General features: G+C 39.2%; 1 pseudogene; it reads left to right on the top strand.

Annotated features, from left to right (window-relative positions):
* The first annotated feature begins 4,559 nt into the window (after window positions 1-4,559).
* On the top strand, window positions 4,560-9,486 carry LOC120595035 (parafibromin-like; annotated as a pseudogene).
* The last annotated feature ends 8,993 nt before the right edge of the window (window positions 9,487-18,479 follow it).

Below are 18,479 nucleotides of genomic sequence, written 5' to 3'. Positions count from 1 at the left end.
TTGAGGATTGGCCTGCACTGAAATGGGGTCCCACTGGTCAAGCTCCTAAGTCTGGCCTCTTTCCATCCATCTTTAGGTACATTTTCAGTCTTATTATTTCCATATAGCCCACAGCTTTGGAGAATATGCTGGGCCTGCTGTGTGTAGGCATATGACCGTATTCCAGATAAAACCTTGCTCCAACCCATGAGGAATTGCTTAAAAAAAAAAAAGTCTTTACAGCTGCACAAACCTGGTGCTAAAAACATAATTTCAATGTAACCAGAGTAGCTTTCAGTAGCATTTTGCTAGTGGAGACTATTAGGCATCTCTATTAAATGTCAGACTGTCTTTGCACACAAAAACCATGAAATTGTTTCATTAAAATCTATTGTGAAAGAGCTTCTGAATCCTCAGAGGGTGGGTATGCCTGGAAAAGTAGCAAGCTGCTCCCCAAAGCTCTGCTTAAACCTTGAAATGGTGGTGGTTTTTACTCACACTATAGCCTTTATTTATTATTGTTTCATGACTTAATTGTGAAACTTTAAAAACATTTACACGAAATGGAAATAGTTTTCTAAAGAGAATTTACTCACTATTACTAAGCAAGAAAACTTAGAGCATGGCCAATGACTTAAATTCCCTTTCAGTGTTTTGTTGAGTATCATGTCTTTTTCTGAAATTAATACTTTCCCTTTCTTCTTGCATCTACAAATACATTATTTCCTCAGAAGGCATCATGTTGTACATAGAGCAGCCATAAGCCTAATCAACACTTTCATGTAAAAAAAAAAAAAAAAGGGAAGAAGGAGGAGCTTATTCATAGATTCAGAGAACATATTGGTGGTTGCCAGGGAGAAGGGTGAGGAGTGGATGGAATGTGTGAAGGTAGTCAAAACATACAAATTTCCAGTTATAAAATAAAGAAGTCATGAGGATGTAATATACAGCACAGTGACTATAGTTAATAATACTGTAATGATATTAACTAGACTTATTGTGGTAATCATTTTGCAATATATAAAAATATTATATGTACACCTGAAAGTAATATAATGTTATATGTCAATTATACCTCAAATTTTTACAAAAGGGCTCAGCCCATTGGACGTTCGGCTTGGCAAGCCCAAGTGTCTGAGAGAAGCAGAGGGCATCCTTCCTCTGGGAAGAACCTTCCTCCAGGCTACATTTTAGCTCCCACATGCCCTTTGGGAGGCATCTTTGTGAAGTATACAAACTGCACAACTGTACATATCAACTCTTAAGTTCTTATACGATATGTTTTCTTAGCTACATTTGATTGACCCGGGAGTAGCTTCTTATATAAACCAGGCCAATTAGAGCCTTTCTGTGGAAATTTTTCCTACCAGACACAAGAGAGTCAGACCTTCTGTGTTAGTGAAAGTCAAAAGATGAATTTTGTAAACTGTTGGTGACTGAGATTCCTACCATTTGAAAAATGCCATCAATAGTAAGAAAGAATAAGGTCAACATGCATAAAGAAACAAAAGCAAGAGATGGCAAGCATTCAATCAGCACTCAAGTGCCTGGTTCCAGGGGTGCCTGAGACCAGCAGCATCCCTGCCCTTCTTGAGACATGTGGTCCGATTGTTCCGCCGACACTTGGATTTCATGAGTGAACACATATTCTTTGTGCATCAGCTTATTTGAGTTAGGTTTGTGTCACGGCAACTTGAGAGTCATGAAAATATGTAGCAGCACTGCAAAGAGTAGCCATCTATCGTGGCAGCCAGAGCTTCCAAAGGTGGCTCCAGTCTGCACAGATCACCCCTCCCCTCACCGCCCCCTGGCCATCCCCAGGAGAGTGGATACCTGCAATCAAGGCACAGAGAGTCAGTTGCTTATTAAACCATCAAGAGCTGACAATTCCTCATTTCCAGCAGTATGACCTTATGTAATTCTCTAGATCTTGGTTTCCACATATGTATAATGGGAATTTTAATAGTTCCTATTTCGTAGATTTGTTGAGAGGTTTAAATGAAATAATGCTGTCATGTAAATAATGCATGTAAATATTTAGGGTGGTGCCTGGCACAGAGTGCTCAAGAAATGTTAGATCTGATTATTATTATTTTAATATTTCCAGTGTCAGAATGGTGCTTGACACAGAATAGGTACTAGTTAAGTGTTGCAATAGATATAACAATCTCAGTTTAGGCCTAACTCCATAACTAACCTTCTGTGACCTTAGGTAAGTCATTTTATTTTTTCGAACCTCAGTTTTCTTATCTTAAGGAATGATAATAATATTCTTGGCAGGTTAATTGAAAGATAATATGAAATAATTTTTGTGAACAAATTTCATGAATTCCAAAACTGAACCTAATTATAAAAGATGAAAGATTAGAAAAGTTAACCTAAGTTTGCTTTTTCCCAAAGATGATAAGATATTGATATTTTAATAGCCAGGAAAAAAAAAGAAGTGAGAATTTGAAAACTGACATTCTTCTATTGAATGCAATAGGTACTATAAGTCCTAAAAATAGACTTTTTTCTCCGTTAGAATCAATAAAACTGTTTTTATTTTAATTGGAAAAAATGTGTCCTTTACACATTTTTTATTTTTCTTGCATTAGACCGCATGTAAAAATTTTGCTTTCTCCTCATGAAGCTGTGTAAGTATTTTGATGGTATCCCAAGCTCAGGCTGGGAAAACAGCAATTTAAAAATTACAAATCAGATCTTGGCATGATGTTGAAAACATTAGCCTATATACAATAAAAGAAGCCTCAGATCAAACCATCTGTTTTCTTAGCAAGCTAACATTTGAGAAGTGGACTATTTTGGTGAGACAGTAGCCCGACCAAAAAAATTCTATTGCTTTTCTGGCCAATTTTCAGATGTGATTAAAAAAATGTTCAGCAGAATAAATCCAAGTTAAAGAATAAAAATGTGGAAAAAACATGATGAGAATAAGAAAATTGAACATAGCACTACAACACCTTGTTTCTCTTTTAATTTAGAATATTGTGTCTATTCTATGACACACCTGTCTCCTCTCTTAACCTGAACATTTACAAGGCAGCAATAAGACTCAAGGAAAGTGGAAGTGATTGGCTAGAGCCCAGGTATTTCACTCGGCCATGTTCAGGCCTGGCCACAGACCTACTCAGAGTAGCGGCTTGGTAATCTGGTTCCAAGGTTGTGGCGGATACTATTGATTGCCTTCCAGAAACACATCCCTTGCTTCCTTGCTGACAAACCTCGATTTTGCTCAGTTCTCAACATGCCTACCCCTAGGGGATAACTTATGGTTGGTCTCTCTCAACTCCTTGCTGCTAGAGGTGGGGAATAACTCAGTTCTTCCCAATGTGATGTAAGGAAAGTCTGCTGGGAGCTCTGGGAATTTTCTCCCAGATAAAGGAGTAAATGCCTTTGAGTCTGCCTCTTTGCCCTTTACTCTTCCTTCTCTGAAAGTGAGGATATTATGCCAGGAGCTGCTTTGACCTTCAGGTATCTATAATGGGAATATAAGCCTGTCAGAGAGAATGACTCAGTGGCCCAGCAGGGTGGAGCAGCTGATCTACTCCTGAAACACTCACCTCTAGACTTAGTGTCACATAAGTACTTAAATTACTTTATTGGCTAAAATGCTATTAGGCTTTTTGTTACTTGTAAGGAAAATCACCCTTACTGATAATAGTTTCTTCCGCAAAAAATATTACCCTCCACTATTCCCTCTCCACCCCATGATACCTGTACAGATATCATGCTACACACTAGAACCACAGAATGTCAGAGCTGAAAGTCGCTCTGTGTCTTCAATTAACAGATGATAAAATAAGAAATTCAGAAGTGATTCCTCTTGTTTAAGGATTGAGTCTTATTAGTACGAATGTTCATGGGAAAGGAAAAAGACACATCAGGCAGTTGAATTTTGGTGTCAGTGACTCTATCAAAATCATGTCCTACATGGAAGCAACTGAAGTGTCCTACAACGGATGATTGGATAAAGAAGCTGTGGTACATATATACAATGGAATATTACTCAGCCATAAGAAGAGATGAAATACTGCCATTTGCAACAACATGGATGGACCTCAAGATAATCATGCTAAGTGAAATAAGCCAGACACAAAAAGCTGAAAATCACATGATATCACTTATATGCGGGATATAAACCTAAAAGCAACAAATAAACAGGACAAACAAGCAGAGACTCATGGTCATAGACAATAGACTACTGGTTACGAGAGGATAGGGGTATTGGAGGGGGAGTAGACGGGGTAAAAGTGGTCAAATATGCGGTGACAGAAAGAAATCTAACTATGAGAAATGAACACACGGTGTAAACTTCTATATGCCTTACTGTTAAAGTGTACAGCTGAAACTTATTGGATTTTGCTAACCAATGTCACCATAAAAAAAAAAATAAATAAATAGACAAAACAAAACAAAACAAAACAAACAAATCATGTCCTAGGAGCCAATCTGCCTGTGAACAGAGAACATTCAGCATTAGTGACCTGGAGTGAGGAGATTATCTTTAAGAAGGAAAAGATACACAAAAGGGAATCTGGAGTTTCTGTGATCAATGTCTTCTTCAAATGTCTTGTAAGATGGAGAATGTATTTTTTTTCCAAATTGCTTTCCAAAAATGCACACTGCACATTTCCTCCAGAAAGCATGAGAACTCTGGCTTCACCACACCTGGGGCTGCCAGTCCTGCTCTAGGTGTCAGAGGTACTGGGCATTGGCAAGCAGGAGGTCACTAGGTTCGTGTAACTCCACGGAAGAGATGTTCTAATGCTAAAATAAATATAGTAAGGCCTCATTTCATGTCACTGATAGTTTCTTGGAACTGTAACAAAATGACATATAACAAAACCAATTTTATCATAGGCTAATCGATATAAACAGGACTTAGGTAAGTAGGCATCTAATCAACATTATTTGAGGGCCTGCTGTGCTCTTAGGAGTGTCATAGACCAGTTTTAAAAGCTGCAAATATTTTGTGTACTTCTGCAATCCAGTTCTTCCAGGGCCATGTAGAGACACCTAACTATTCAATTCATTTGAATAGTTGGTTTACAAAATTTTTCTTGAAATTTTGTCAACCCCTTCCTCTATTTTCTTCTTCAAACTGCTATGAAAACCAAAGTTATTTCCATCAGAGAGGATATATTCTTTTAACTTAATTATAAAAATAACATATGTTTACATCCATGTCTGTCCTCTAGATTGCATATCCCTGGCTCCATTTAGCAAAATGTGTAGAACACAGTAGATGCTCAACAAATATTTGTGGAATGAATGCATAAAGAAAGGCAGAAACTTAAAAATACACAGAATTTTAGAGAAGCTACCTGTTTTATACATTCATTTGTAAGCAGTCAAATCTTGTTTTACATATATTTTTTAAATTGTTCATTTCTTCTCCTGTGAAGGGAAAACCTTTTGTAGTTGTTGTTTCCTGGAAATGCTGGGGGTTTTGGAAATCTTAACAGTGTTATCTCTAGTATAATGAGGAACAGAAGGAATGTAAGCTGCTTCCACAATTTTACACATGTGACGGTAACAAACTTAAGTGTTCTAATTGCCACTGCAAATTTCTCTAGTCTGCTATATTGGTCAGTGTAAGATGTTTGGTAGAGTTTTATAGTTCAACCAGAAAAACTTAAAAAGCTGATGTAACCAAAGTAAGTAAATAATAAATGTTCTCCTTCATTTACTATTACATGGGGTAAATGTAAGTCATGACATATTTTCTTTGCTCACTTGAAGAGTGATTTATGCACTGATGTTACCAAGCTTTTTTCAGGGGCTATTGGAGTTATGCATGAAGCTCTGGAAGTAAATGAGGAGTCTGTCATTGGAACTCCCTGGAAATGTCCTCATTAGCAACATAATTTAGCAAAAATGATATTGATCTTCCTGCACAGATCCCAGGTTGGGCACACATGCTATTCCAGTAAATCATCTCCTACAGATCCTCCACTGTGGTCAGGGCTGGGATTTTCACTCCAAAACATGAGGGGCAAATAATTTAATAGAGTTTAAAGTTTCATCAGGCAGAACACTATAAAATTTTATTACAACCATCAACAGGGAGCCATAAAAAGATACAACAGGACTTGAGTTCAAATTATTGCTGATTTCTAATCATGGAGGCCCATGTTATTTGGACCCTGGATTATCCTTACCCTTGGCAAAATTGACCTTGAGAAAAACAGGAAAACAAGCACAGTTTGTCTTAAGTTCCAGTTTGCCCATCTAGCTATTCATTCAACAAATATGTATTAAGCACATATTTGATGCCAAGCATCATTCTAGGTATAGGGGACCCCGCAAACAACAAAGCAGAATCTCTGCCCTCAGGAGTCTTCATTTATTAGCCAAATACTATAAACAAATCGACAAAAAATACATAATATGAAACTTGGTATCCATAAATGCTATGATAAGAAATAAAGAAGGATGAGGGGATGAAAGTGATATTTTGGATAGGAGTCTCAAGAGGTGAGGTGTCTCTGAGCAAGGAAGTGGATGAATTGAGGAGTTGGCCTTGAACTGTGTAGAGGAAGAGTTCTAGGCTGAGGGAACAAGTGCAAAGGACCTATGGCAGGCCCGTAATTGATGTGTAAGGACCAGTAAGGAAGCCAGTGTAACAAGCAGCGTGAGCAAGGTATCCACGTGAATGGTGGTCAGAGAGGCAGCTGGGGATACAATCATGCAGGAGTTGGAGGCCACAGTGAAGACTTTGGATTGGTTCTAAATACCAACGACGCAACTGAAGAGTTACTGCAAAAAAGCAGCACCATTCGATTTGCCTTTAGAAAGGAGCCTCTGGTTGCAGTGTAGAGACTAAATTATGTGGAGATAGAGAGTAGTGATGGGAAGGGGGCTAAAAATAGATATAAAAAATCATTTAGGAGATTATTACAGAAATCCTCCCCAAAGATGTCTGGTTTGGATCAGAGACAGAGTTTATGGCTGCTTGGCTATGGGGTGAGAATGAAAGAGAAAAATGAAAGATCACCTTGGTTAAGAGCCTCATCAACTGAGTAATGCTTTTTTTTCATTTTTATTTTTCAATTAGAGTTGGCATTCAATATTATTTTATATTAGTTTCAGATGTACAACATAGTGGTTAGACATTCATATAATTTATGAAATGATTCCCCCAATTAGTCTAATACCCACCTGGCACTATACATAGTTATTACAATATTATTGACTATATCCCCTATGCTGTATTTCACATCTCCATGACTATTTTGTAACTACCAATTTGTTCTTAATCCTTTCATCTTTGTTACTCAGAGCCCTAGCCTCCCATCTGGCAATCACCAGTTTGTTCTCTGTTTCTATGCGTTTGTTCTTGTTTTATCTGTTCATTTATTTTGTTCTTTAGATTCCACATATAAGTGAGAACATATGATATTTGTCTTTATCTGTCTGACTTATTTCGCTTAGCATAATACTGTCTAGGTCCATCCATGTCATTGCAAATGGTAAGATTTTATTTTTTATGGCTGGGTAATATTCTGTTGTATATATGTACCTCCTCTTCTTTATCCAATCATCTATTGGTGGGCACTTAGGTTGCTTCCATATCTTGGCTATTTTAAATAGCACTGTAGTGAATATAGGGGTGCATATATCTTTTTGAGTTTTTGGTTTGCTTTGGACAAATACCCTGAAGTGCAATTGCTGAGTCAATAGGTGTATCCATTTTTAATTTTTTGAGGAACCTCCAGACTGTTTTTCATAGTGGCTGCACCGATATGCAATCCCAAGGGTGGGTTCCCTTTTCTCTACATCCTTGTCAAAAATTGTTTTTTGATTTATTGATGATAGCCACTCTGACAGATATATGATGATATCTTATTTTGGTTTTAATTTTTATTTTTCTATTGATTAGTTACACTGAACATCTTTTCATATGTCTATTGGCCGTGCGTATGTCCTCTTTGGAGAAATGCTTATTCAGATCTTCTACCCATTTGAGTAGTACTGTTTATTAAGATAGGAAAGCCTGGAAGAGAAGCAGATTTAGTTGGTGCAGACAAGTGATCAAGAGGCCAAGTGTGGATATGGTAAGTGTAAACTCTTAGAGGAATTCTTTTTAATAGAGATGTTCATCATAGATAAGCACTTCGGACCCTGCTCTTACTAAAAAAGACATCGAGAGGGAAAAGGGCTGGTAAGATTACCTCATATGGGCTCAGGAGGCCTTATGGTGTGAGATCCTAAGAGGTTGGGGGCTGCTGCCCCAGCTGCTGTCATATGCGCAGCCTGTGGGTGCTGCTGTTTCATTGAGGAACCAACAAAGTGGAAGGAGACATGAGTACTCAGCATCCTGCAATAGTACAAGGCTCAGGAGAAGATTATGGTAAAGGGAGATAAAGTGATTGTCAAACATTCTAGTAGCCCACGAATGTCAAGATCAACCATGTAGTTTGGAAGACTGGAACAGAAGGCCAGCTCAGAGAATCATACATTAGATTCTATCTTATTTCTACTTTATAATGTGTACCTTTTTCACCCTACAGTTTACGTCCTACTGCAGCCACTGACAACATTCCTGTGGGGTCTTTGAGCCACGCTTCTCTTGCTCAGGCCTGCTTCCATGTCTGTAAGTGTACTATCACTTTTAATAAAGCTTTCCTGTTTTATTGTTAAAAAAAAAATTGTGGTTGGAAGACTTGACTGAAAAGATATACTTGGCTATCTCATGGTGAAACATCCACTCAGACAAGTATAGACAGATGTGTCACCCCACCGCACCTCCCCCCAAAAATAGGTCCTCAAGTATCTGCTCAAAGTAAATGAGCACAGATGAAGTTTTAGTAGAAGCAAGGAGACCACACGCTGAAGATTAAGAGGGTGGGCACCTTGATAAAGATAGACGGACCAGGAGGGAAAGGGGTTGAGGGATGAAGAGGGTAAAGGGGGTCAAATATATGGTGATGGAGGGAGACTAGACTTTGGGCGGTGAGTACATGGTGCAACATGCAAATGACATATTACCGAGTTGTACACTTGACACTTATATAATGTTGTTAACCAACGTCATCCCAATAAATTTAATTAAAAAAAGAGATCCGCTACTCATTTGGAGGGGCCTAAAGAAGGAATTATACAAACTGAACAGATTAAGTCGTTGTCTAAAGCTATGTCAGTAGGAAAAATTGCTGCAAAGTCAAAATTAAGGCTAAGAAAAGGTCTACAATCGAACCGATCTAGATGATGATATAACTGCCTTAAAGCAGAGGTGTTTGAGGGGCTGCTGAGGTAACTGGGATCCATGATATTGTCAGCAGAGTTGGGAAGGGGGTAGTTTCAAGATCAGAACAATAAACTGTTTCCAAAAATATTTTTTCAATTTTTCAATCAGTAAAGTCCAGAAAAGAACGTAATATACCTGAACAGTGACTGGCCCCAAATACAGCACCTGTGGATGCCATGTTATATACAAATAACCTCATACTATCTCAGTTGCCTACAACAGATATGAAGCTTACATCCCACTTGAGATTCTGAATTAGTTGGTTTCTTATTTTTCTGGAAATTTGGATTAAGAAACATGACTATATCTTGATCTAAAGGCTCAGACTCATGCTTTATAAATTTACCAAAAACTTACAAATGAAGAATTGTTCTTTTATGTGGATCGATCTTTTACAAGACCTTATTTAATGCTTTGTGGAAAACCCTGACTAATAAGGTTCTGTAGCTTTTGCCTTTTCCATTTGCCTCCTCTCAACTCCTGATTTTCTTCTCTATTTCTTCATCTGTCCAGTAACCCCTACCTTCCTTCCCACCCCTTTTGTTTAGGGCCTGGTATATAGCGGAAGCTCCTCCCATACCACCAACTACGTGGTGCTACTCCTAATTAAGGTGTAGTTTGAAAAACAAGTTATCATTTGTTATTATTATTGCAAGTTTTGTAATTACTGCAATTGCTGTTTAGAATATGTTGGAATCACCACCAGTCTGAAACCTAACCTCTGAACGATCTGTGTCTAATCATAGAACGGAGTGGCAGTGTTGTAAATGTCACCTCACTCCACTGCTCTGATAGATGTTCTCATTAAGGTCGAGGAGAAGAAAATTTAAATATCAGGGTTGAGCTCCTGAGCAATTATGTCATTTCTATTGATTAGCTAATGAAAACTTATGGCATTCAGTGGTGAAGAGATAAGTTTACATGGGGATGCTAGCTTCCACAGCTGTGCTCACACCATTTCCAGGGAAGTCTCTCACCATACTTGCATTTTAAGATTCTTTCAATTTTAGAAAGGAAAATAGGACTGAAGAGAAGTTAGACACTTCAGTTCTGCAATTTCATTATCCAGTGATATAAATAAAATTTAGACACTGGTAAGCATTGTGAGATGTAGAAATGTAGATGTCGAAATGTAGAGGCCAACGTAAAGGGAAGATGAAAACTTTGCTTGATCTATTTGGCTGGATTATGCCTGTGATATTTTTCCAGAGTCCTACAGATGTGATGTTTAATAGCAACTATAAAAAATTCGAATGAGGAGGGGAAATACGAGCAAAGGAAGTCACACAGTGGTAAACTATTAACACCTTAACAAGAAGCATAGACATGAATCACATATTTGAAATGGGTGAGAATTATGTCACTTACAGAATCTAATTTATTAGACACAGATCATTCAGAGGATATAAAAATTCCCAAGAAGCTATGGCAACTGCTCCTGGCAGGGTGATTATGAACACTGCCCCTGACAACAGTGGCCTTGCTGTAGCTTAAGGAGTTTGACCTCACTTGCTAAACAAGAAACTTTCTATTTTCTTTTAACATTAATTATGATGATGGAAGAGAAAAGGGATCCCCCTGCCTCCCTGTATTTTCCAGAGAACTTTGAGCTCCAAAACACAATCGAGAGCCATGCAGACATGTCACCACAAAAAGTCCTCCCTGACTTCTTTACCTAAAGTGACACATACCGCATATGACTCTCTAGGCCCTTACTCTCCTTGGCTGTCCCCAAAGCCCATTCTTGCCTGAGGAGGGCAGGCTGGTGGCTGGTAAGACATACAACCTGGAGCGGGCAGCTGCTTGGGCTGCCTATGTCTGTGACTTGCCAGCTACAGAACCTTGGGCAGGGTAGTTAATTTTTCTCTGCCTCGATTTCTTTTCCAAAAAATAGAGTTGTTAATAATTCCAGCTTTCTGGATTGTTGGGAGGATTAAATGAGTTACTGTTTGTTATACTGTGTGTTTAAGAAATAAAACAGGTAAGTAAAATGTATTTGCTTGTTTGTTGTGTCTCTATTAGAACAAAAGCTTGATAAGGGAAGGGCTTGGTTCTGTACTCTGCTGTATCCTTAGTACTCCATAGAAACTTGCCGAAGGAGTGGTTGGTAGAGCCCTAAGCTTTCCTTGGTTCCTCTCTATTGTTTCACTGCCTTCTCTTTCAAATACTTTATTTGGGTGATTTGACTTATGTGTTTAATGAAGGACCCACGGAAAGATTTACAACAAATTCTCTGGGAATCTAATCTTGTTAATACAGGTATTACTTCATGAGATTTTATAGTTTAAGACCTGTCATTCTTCTTGGCCCAAATATATAGTCCAAAAACAATACTCAGTGTGTACTTTAACTATAAGATAGTGAGATATTGAAATAAACACTCTAGGCTGCTGAGCTGCAAGGCACGCAGACCAGTGGGGAACAGGTATAAGGTAGGACTGGGCAGAGTGGAGACTGGGAAGTAACTCAGCCATTGTGCATGCCTTGGAATGTAAGACCTTTCAATCTTGGAATGAGAGGGGTCCAGCCAAGGTGGCGGCTTTATCCAAGAGACTTCTCTGGTGAGCAGAAAGCCACATAGCACTCTGCAGACAGGAACAATAGCTGTGGTCACATGGGGGCCGTATTCTAGAGAAACTGGAGGGGCAGGAGGAGCCATCTCAATTGAAGCAGATCCCCCGTTAGCAACTGAGAAGCAACTGAGGTAGGGCCCAACTCCAAAGCAGAGGGGACTAGGAAGGAATTCACATGCCGTCCAGCCCCAGACATGTGGCCTGCACTTTAGAACCAAGTTTCGTCCTAGCAGAAAACTAGGGGACTCATCAGAGACCAGAGCACGAATAAAGCCAAGTGGTAGCTGGGTGCTCTGAACAAACTCTGTGAAGCCCCCAGTCTTGGGCTTTTCTCATTCCTTGGACTGGGCTGTCATGTGCCTCTGAAAATCAACATCCTTTAGTTCCTAAAAATGTCTCATTACTTTTTTAAGGACTTTCCTCTTTTCTGTTTTCTTTTTTTTTTTTCTTTCAGAAATTCATATCTACGTCTACCTCCTAGTTTGAGCCTCCAATTTTCTTACTGTTTCTTTTCTGTTTTCCTACTAGAACTCTTTAGGGTTTTGTTTTACTTCCTCATCTGGTTCCCTAAATTTATCTCCTAGCAATCTTACTGACTTTTTCCATTTCAGCTTTCAAATTTTAACTTCCAAGAGCGCTTCATTCTTATTTTATAGACATAATGTATTTTCTTGTCTTTCTCTGAGGAGTTTAATTATAAGATGTTTGAAGGTGTTTGTTTCTTCTCTTCTCTGTATTATTCCCAAGTCCTTTGAGTCTCTTTTAATTTTTTTACTTTTTTGTCTCTGTCTTTCATGTTAGAAGTTTCCCTCAACATCTGCCTATCCTTGGCTGTACTTACTTATTGGTATAAGAGCAAAGCCCTCAAGAGCTGAGGGAAGTTCTGTGTGTGACACTGGCCCTTGTTTCCTGGTGTACCTCACTGTGGGGTTAGGTAGGGACGGTGTCTGTACATCTGTTCTCCTGCTCCAACCTGTCTTTCCAAAGAGGAGTCATCCACTTTCCTACCTGAAGAATGTAAGCCTCGTTACAGTGTTCAGGGAAGAGAGCTGAGCTTGGGGCTGGGGAGGGGTCTCACTACGTGAACTTTCACCAAATCCTCCCACTTCCAGCCTCTGCTCTCCCTTCCCCTCAACCTGGTATTCTTGAGTTGCCCCTTCTTTAACTTCAGAAAGTTAATCAAGTCTTTCCAGAAAATTTTAAAATTCGTAGTGAGTAGCTTATTCAGTAGGATAACTTTTGAAGCTTGCAAATTAGACCTTAAGAACATTTTTTCATACTGTTTCCTTTTGGGGACAATGTTAAAAGGGGTTATAAAGCTCTTAAAAAGTTTGGCTGTACAAGAGCTTGGTCATGTGGGCTGGCATTTCCATATCCATGCCTGTAAGGGACTTTATGGTGCAAGAGAGAACATGCTGTGGGAATGTATTGGTGGCCCAGGGACACCATGTGTGTTCTTTTCCTGGGGCCACAAGAACAGGCTGTTTGGGGAAATTACCTTCATTAGTAAAATTTGGGTGGGTTAAGGGTGGGATTTGGGGGCCCTTCCAGATCAAATATCATCTACTTCATTCAAAAATAATAAAGTCATCTCATTTTCACTCTTATGGAAAGCTAAGATGAGTCATATACAGATATAAATTCTACCTCAGGACGTTAAGGCAACATGACTTGAATACTTTGAAACATAAATAACAGTAACATCTCCCACCTAATGTTTAGGGTGACAAATGAATAAGCAGTGTTACCTAACCTCTGCTTTTGCAGTTATTTGAGTTTTTCTTTCAGGCATGAAAATACAATGGCTATAAAAATGTGTCTTTTAAGGCTTGTTAAGCCTGGAATTTCACAATAGGGTTTTATAAAATCTGCATTATAGATTTAAGAAATAAGAATGAGAGAAGTCAGTTGGTGTGGCTGCAGATAAATTTGAATATGTAATTATACACATCACTTATGAAGAGCAACTGCAGAAAGCATGTTGTTACAGTGTGCTGAGGGTCTGTGAGTTTTGTGGCTAATATTTAGCTTACACACACACACACATACCAATGGAGAGAGAGAGAGATAAGACCTTGGAATCTGTCCTTGCAAATACCTGGGAATGTACGTCAACACTAACTTTGTGGGTGCAGGGAAATGTCCTTGTAATCAGTCTTATGAGATACCAGGAAATATTTCAGCAAAAAATAAAACAATAAGCAGAATATATTATTCCTCTGAAAAACTTGTGTCCTTCCACAAACTTAAGTCTTCCCCCCACTCCCCACCCTCCACCTTCCTTATTGCCCCCGCCACACACACACCCCGCCACTTTAGAATGAGAATTATCTCAATTAAAAAGGCTTTTATCTGCAATTCATAGAAGACGGGCTCTGCCATGGCTCCCTGATGCCCTTTCAGGTCTCCACACAGATCATGGAGGCCAGGCCCAGCTGCGGTCTGACTTGTCTTGGTGAATGTCTTGTCACCCTCTCAGGAACTTAGCAAGTTTGTGAGGAGCTATCACAAAGCTACTTCCTATCCACTGCCTTCCCTATGGGAGGTGGCCACAAGGCAGCTTCGCATCTCTTTCCCTGGTTCCTGTGAAGCATGGGACTTTTCCTTGTCCCCCTCCTTCAGAAGCAGTTGAAGACTCTAAAATTGCTTTACTGGAGTCTAGAGTTGGCTCCTCGAGAACAGAGCATCCCACTGTTCATGTTGCCTATCACCTGGCCCTTTGGGTTGGATGTAGTAGTCCTGTGGGACAAGGGATACAGGTAGCTGGCACCATGCTGATCTTGCTTAAGCTGTCTCTATAACAGATTGCTTAAATCTATGTGGGCTGAATTGATAGAAGTGTGGCAAACCAACCCAGTAGTAAATAAGTGGCCACCATGCTGCTGCTTAGTGACTACTTGACTCTCCGATAGAAAACCTGACCAACGGAAGCTTAAGAAAGGGAGGATGCTTACTTTTCTTACATGCCAAGAAGTCTGGATACATGCAACTGCTAAGTCAACAATATGATGTCAGGGCTGATGTCACTGCAAAAATTATTCAGTCTTCTTGATCACAAGATGACTGCGGCAGTTGCAGGCATCACATCTACATTCAAGGCAGGATAAAGTAATGAAGGCAGGCACCAGCTTCAGGAAAGCAATAGCTTACTCAGGAACAACCAAGCAGACTTTTTCTTGTGCATTATTAGCCCTATCAGGTTCATACCACCAAAGCTTAAACTCTGAGCCAGATAATCACCCCAAGCCAAATATTCAGTTTTGAAAGTGAGAAACTAGATTGACATGATTGGCCTAAACTAGACCAGACTGGTCACAGTATACCTTTGGGCTGGTCTTCGTGCCTCCTTGAACCAGACTGGAATTTCACTGGTGAGACAGAAGGGGAGGATAGCTTGAGTAGGCGAGAACTGTATCTGTCCCTTGAACCAATGTAGCAAGTCCCAGCTTTCCCAGCTCCTGAGGACCAGACCAGTCAGTAGCTGGCTCCACTGTCTCTTCTTACTTGCACATCAATTGTATCTGACCAATGAAGAGGTGATTGGGAGTATTGTGGAGACAATTTCTAGTTCTGAAGAAACAGTAAGACTAGCCTAAAAGAAAAAACTATTAGAGTTGTCATGATCGAAGAATATAGATATGCCAGCCCCTGGCCTCCTTTTCTTTTTTTCATTCTAGAGGTGAAATGCCAGACTTAACATCAAATGGTTAGAAGAGAATGACATTAGGTGAACATTGGAAGTCTGAAGCCACCATGAGCTTACTTCCCTTTGCAGAGTTCCGACCAAAACAAGTTTCCTTCAGGTAAGGGTACCATATCCCCTTGGCAAGTTAATAAAAGAAAAAGTCAACCTATCTGGTCTGGAGGGGAGAGAGTCTTTCAAATGTTATTATTGGACGTGAGCCCTCAGGAAGTAAGCTATGAGAACTTGACCTCCTCCCTCTTCCCTTCTCTTTCACCTGTCAAACTCCTACGCATCCCTCAAGAGGCAGCTTAAAAATAACTTTCTTTATGAAATCTTTCGCAAATTTCTCTAAGTTAGTCAAACCATCTGTAATGGATGGTCCTTTTTAATACCTGTTGTAACTCTTACCATTAGCACACTGGAATTATTTATTCATATGACTGTCTCACCCACTAGATTGGAGACATTTCCAGGGGAGCAGTTTCATCCCAAACACTTAGCACAAGGTGGGGAGCACAGCGGTAAGTTCTCAGCATATTTTTATTAAATAAAATCTATTTAAACTTTGAATAATTAACAGCGTTGTTCAAGGGTCATCTGTACTCTGTTGGGAAAACTGTTGGGAAACAGGCCGTTTCATGAATTTCTGGGGGAGTGCCAATAATACAGTGCTTAGAGGGAACCATGTGGCAATATCTATGCAATATTCCAAATACGTTCACCTTATAACCCAATTCTCCTGCTTCTGAAAATTTATCCTACAGAAATCTGCACAGTTAAAAAAAGATATGCCTAAGTCATGTGTTGCAATATCGCTATAGAGCTGGAAAGGAATGGGAATATCGTCTCTGTTACACTCTGGGATGATATCCATGACAGATGGTTCAGAAGAAAAGCAAAGTTCAGCACAGTGAACACTATGTGATGCCGTTTGTTTCATAAAGGGGTGGAGAATATGGATTTGGTTTTGTTTGTAATTGCATAAAGTATTGGAAGTGCATACTGCGAGGGGAGGAGGCAGATGGGAGGACCGGGTAGATAGAGTGGAAGCAAACTTCTCACTGTAAACGATTTTTACTTTTAAAACCTGTGAATTATTAGTTATTTTTTAAAATAAGTTAAAATTTTAAAACCCTATATGCACATAGTTTTCAGAGAAGATTGCATGTCTTTGCATCTCTGTCTCACGTCTTACAACATCAGTGAGTTTGGGCAGTTTCCTAACTTCTCTGAAGAAGAATTTGATGAGATAATAATGCAAGGAAAATAAGCCTGAAACTAAGCCTAAAGAGTAATGTCTGTGTTAGTCTGAGCTTTTATTAATACTGCATCTACTAATAACAATTTTAAAGAACCCTTGGGAACCCGTTAGCGATGAAATTTTCAGAATCTTTCCAATATTCCTGTGTAATAGATATAAACTGTTTCTGTTTTCGAAAACAAAAATGACTACCAAGAGAAATAAAGTGATTATTACAAGATAGCACTGACTCTGATCCACATATAAATGCAGGAGTTGGCAGTTGGGCCTTACCAGATCATTCCATGTCACACATATGGGAACACTAGATGACAAGTGCATTGATTTCCATGCCTTTTTGGCTAATCAGAAAGAGAATACAATAAATCTGACTTGGAGGTATTATGAATGCATACACTGTTTCAAGATATGCAAGACAGTTATAAAACACAGCCTCTGAAAGTAACTGCCACAATTCTTGGTGAAATCAATAGATGAAACCTTTCCTATTAATTTTCTAAGGCTCAGTAAATGGAGGTCACCATCAGGCTGGGAGTTTCTAGAGAGAAACTTTAAATACAGGCAATTGGTTCCACTGTAGTGTTTGCATTTAGAGTCTTGAACATGCCCACCCTATGATTGTTTATTTTAAAAAATAAAGAATTCTTGATGCAGAAATGATATTGTTAGTAAGGCACTGTCAGTAAATTTGCCAACCCCTTTGGATAGCTTGGTTTGCCTTTTTCTGTGGAAAATGAATATGTTCATGACATTTTGATATTTGGATTCTTGGATAATGGCAATTCAAAACAGCACAAAGAAACAGCTTAGGCATTTTTCGTTCTAATCGAAAAAATGAAGCCTAGCACATTGTGAAGAAATTGTGCCCCCTGCTGGTTTAATTCGATATTAACATCATCATCTTAAAAAAAAAAAAAAAAACCCCTCTGCTTCCAGGACTGCAAGTTAATACTGTGCTTCAAGGTCAGTAATTTAAATGTCCTCTCAGATGCTTAGGCAGTTAGGAACTCTTTGCTTGATATCGATCTTGGGGAAAAGGAAGCAAGGGAGGAATGCTTCTTTTTGTGTCTTGTGAAGATATTTGTTTTAAGAACCATCTCGACTTGTACCTTTGTCAACTCTGAATTTAGGAAAAGCGTGCAAGATGAAAAGCTTGGAGAGACAGATGAATGATGGCGAGCACAAGTCCCTTGTGGTTGCTTTTGACTCAACTAGGCCTCTAATACAAATGCTCCTTGAGATTGATTGAGTTTAATCAATCTGAGAATATTATCGCCAATGAATAGCAATCATGGTCATACATTCCAGGTGCTCAGAGGTCTTTTTGTTAACTTACTCAGATTCTAAAAGCACCTTCCGAAAGGTTTCCAGCCCTGGACAAAATTGCTAACTAAGATTATAGCAATAGTAATCTGGTCCCCTTGTTCTGGAGTCCTCTTTTTTTGTCATGATGCCTCGCAATCTGGACTTTTAATCCATTTCTTTTTCTGGTCTGGAGCTGATTTCCCACAAGCTGCCAAGCAACCTTCCCAGAAGTGTTCACTGACGAAGCTATGATCTCTTCCTCTGCTACAGACTGAATGTTCATGTCCCCGCCAAATTTATATCTTTAAGCCTAACCTCAATTTAATGGTATTTGAGGGTGAGGCTTTTAGGAGGTAATTAGGTTTAGATGACATCATGAGAGTGGATCACCTATGATGGGATTAATGCCCTTATAAGGGGATG

This window comes from Pteropus medius, unplaced genomic scaffold (genome assembly GCF_902729225.1).
Source record: "Pteropus medius unplaced genomic scaffold, Ma_sr-lr_union100, whole genome shotgun sequence".
NCBI classification, from domain to species: Eukaryota; Metazoa; Chordata; class Mammalia; order Chiroptera; family Pteropodidae; genus Pteropus; species Pteropus medius.
This window is presented reverse-complemented; position numbering and strand designations above follow the sequence as displayed.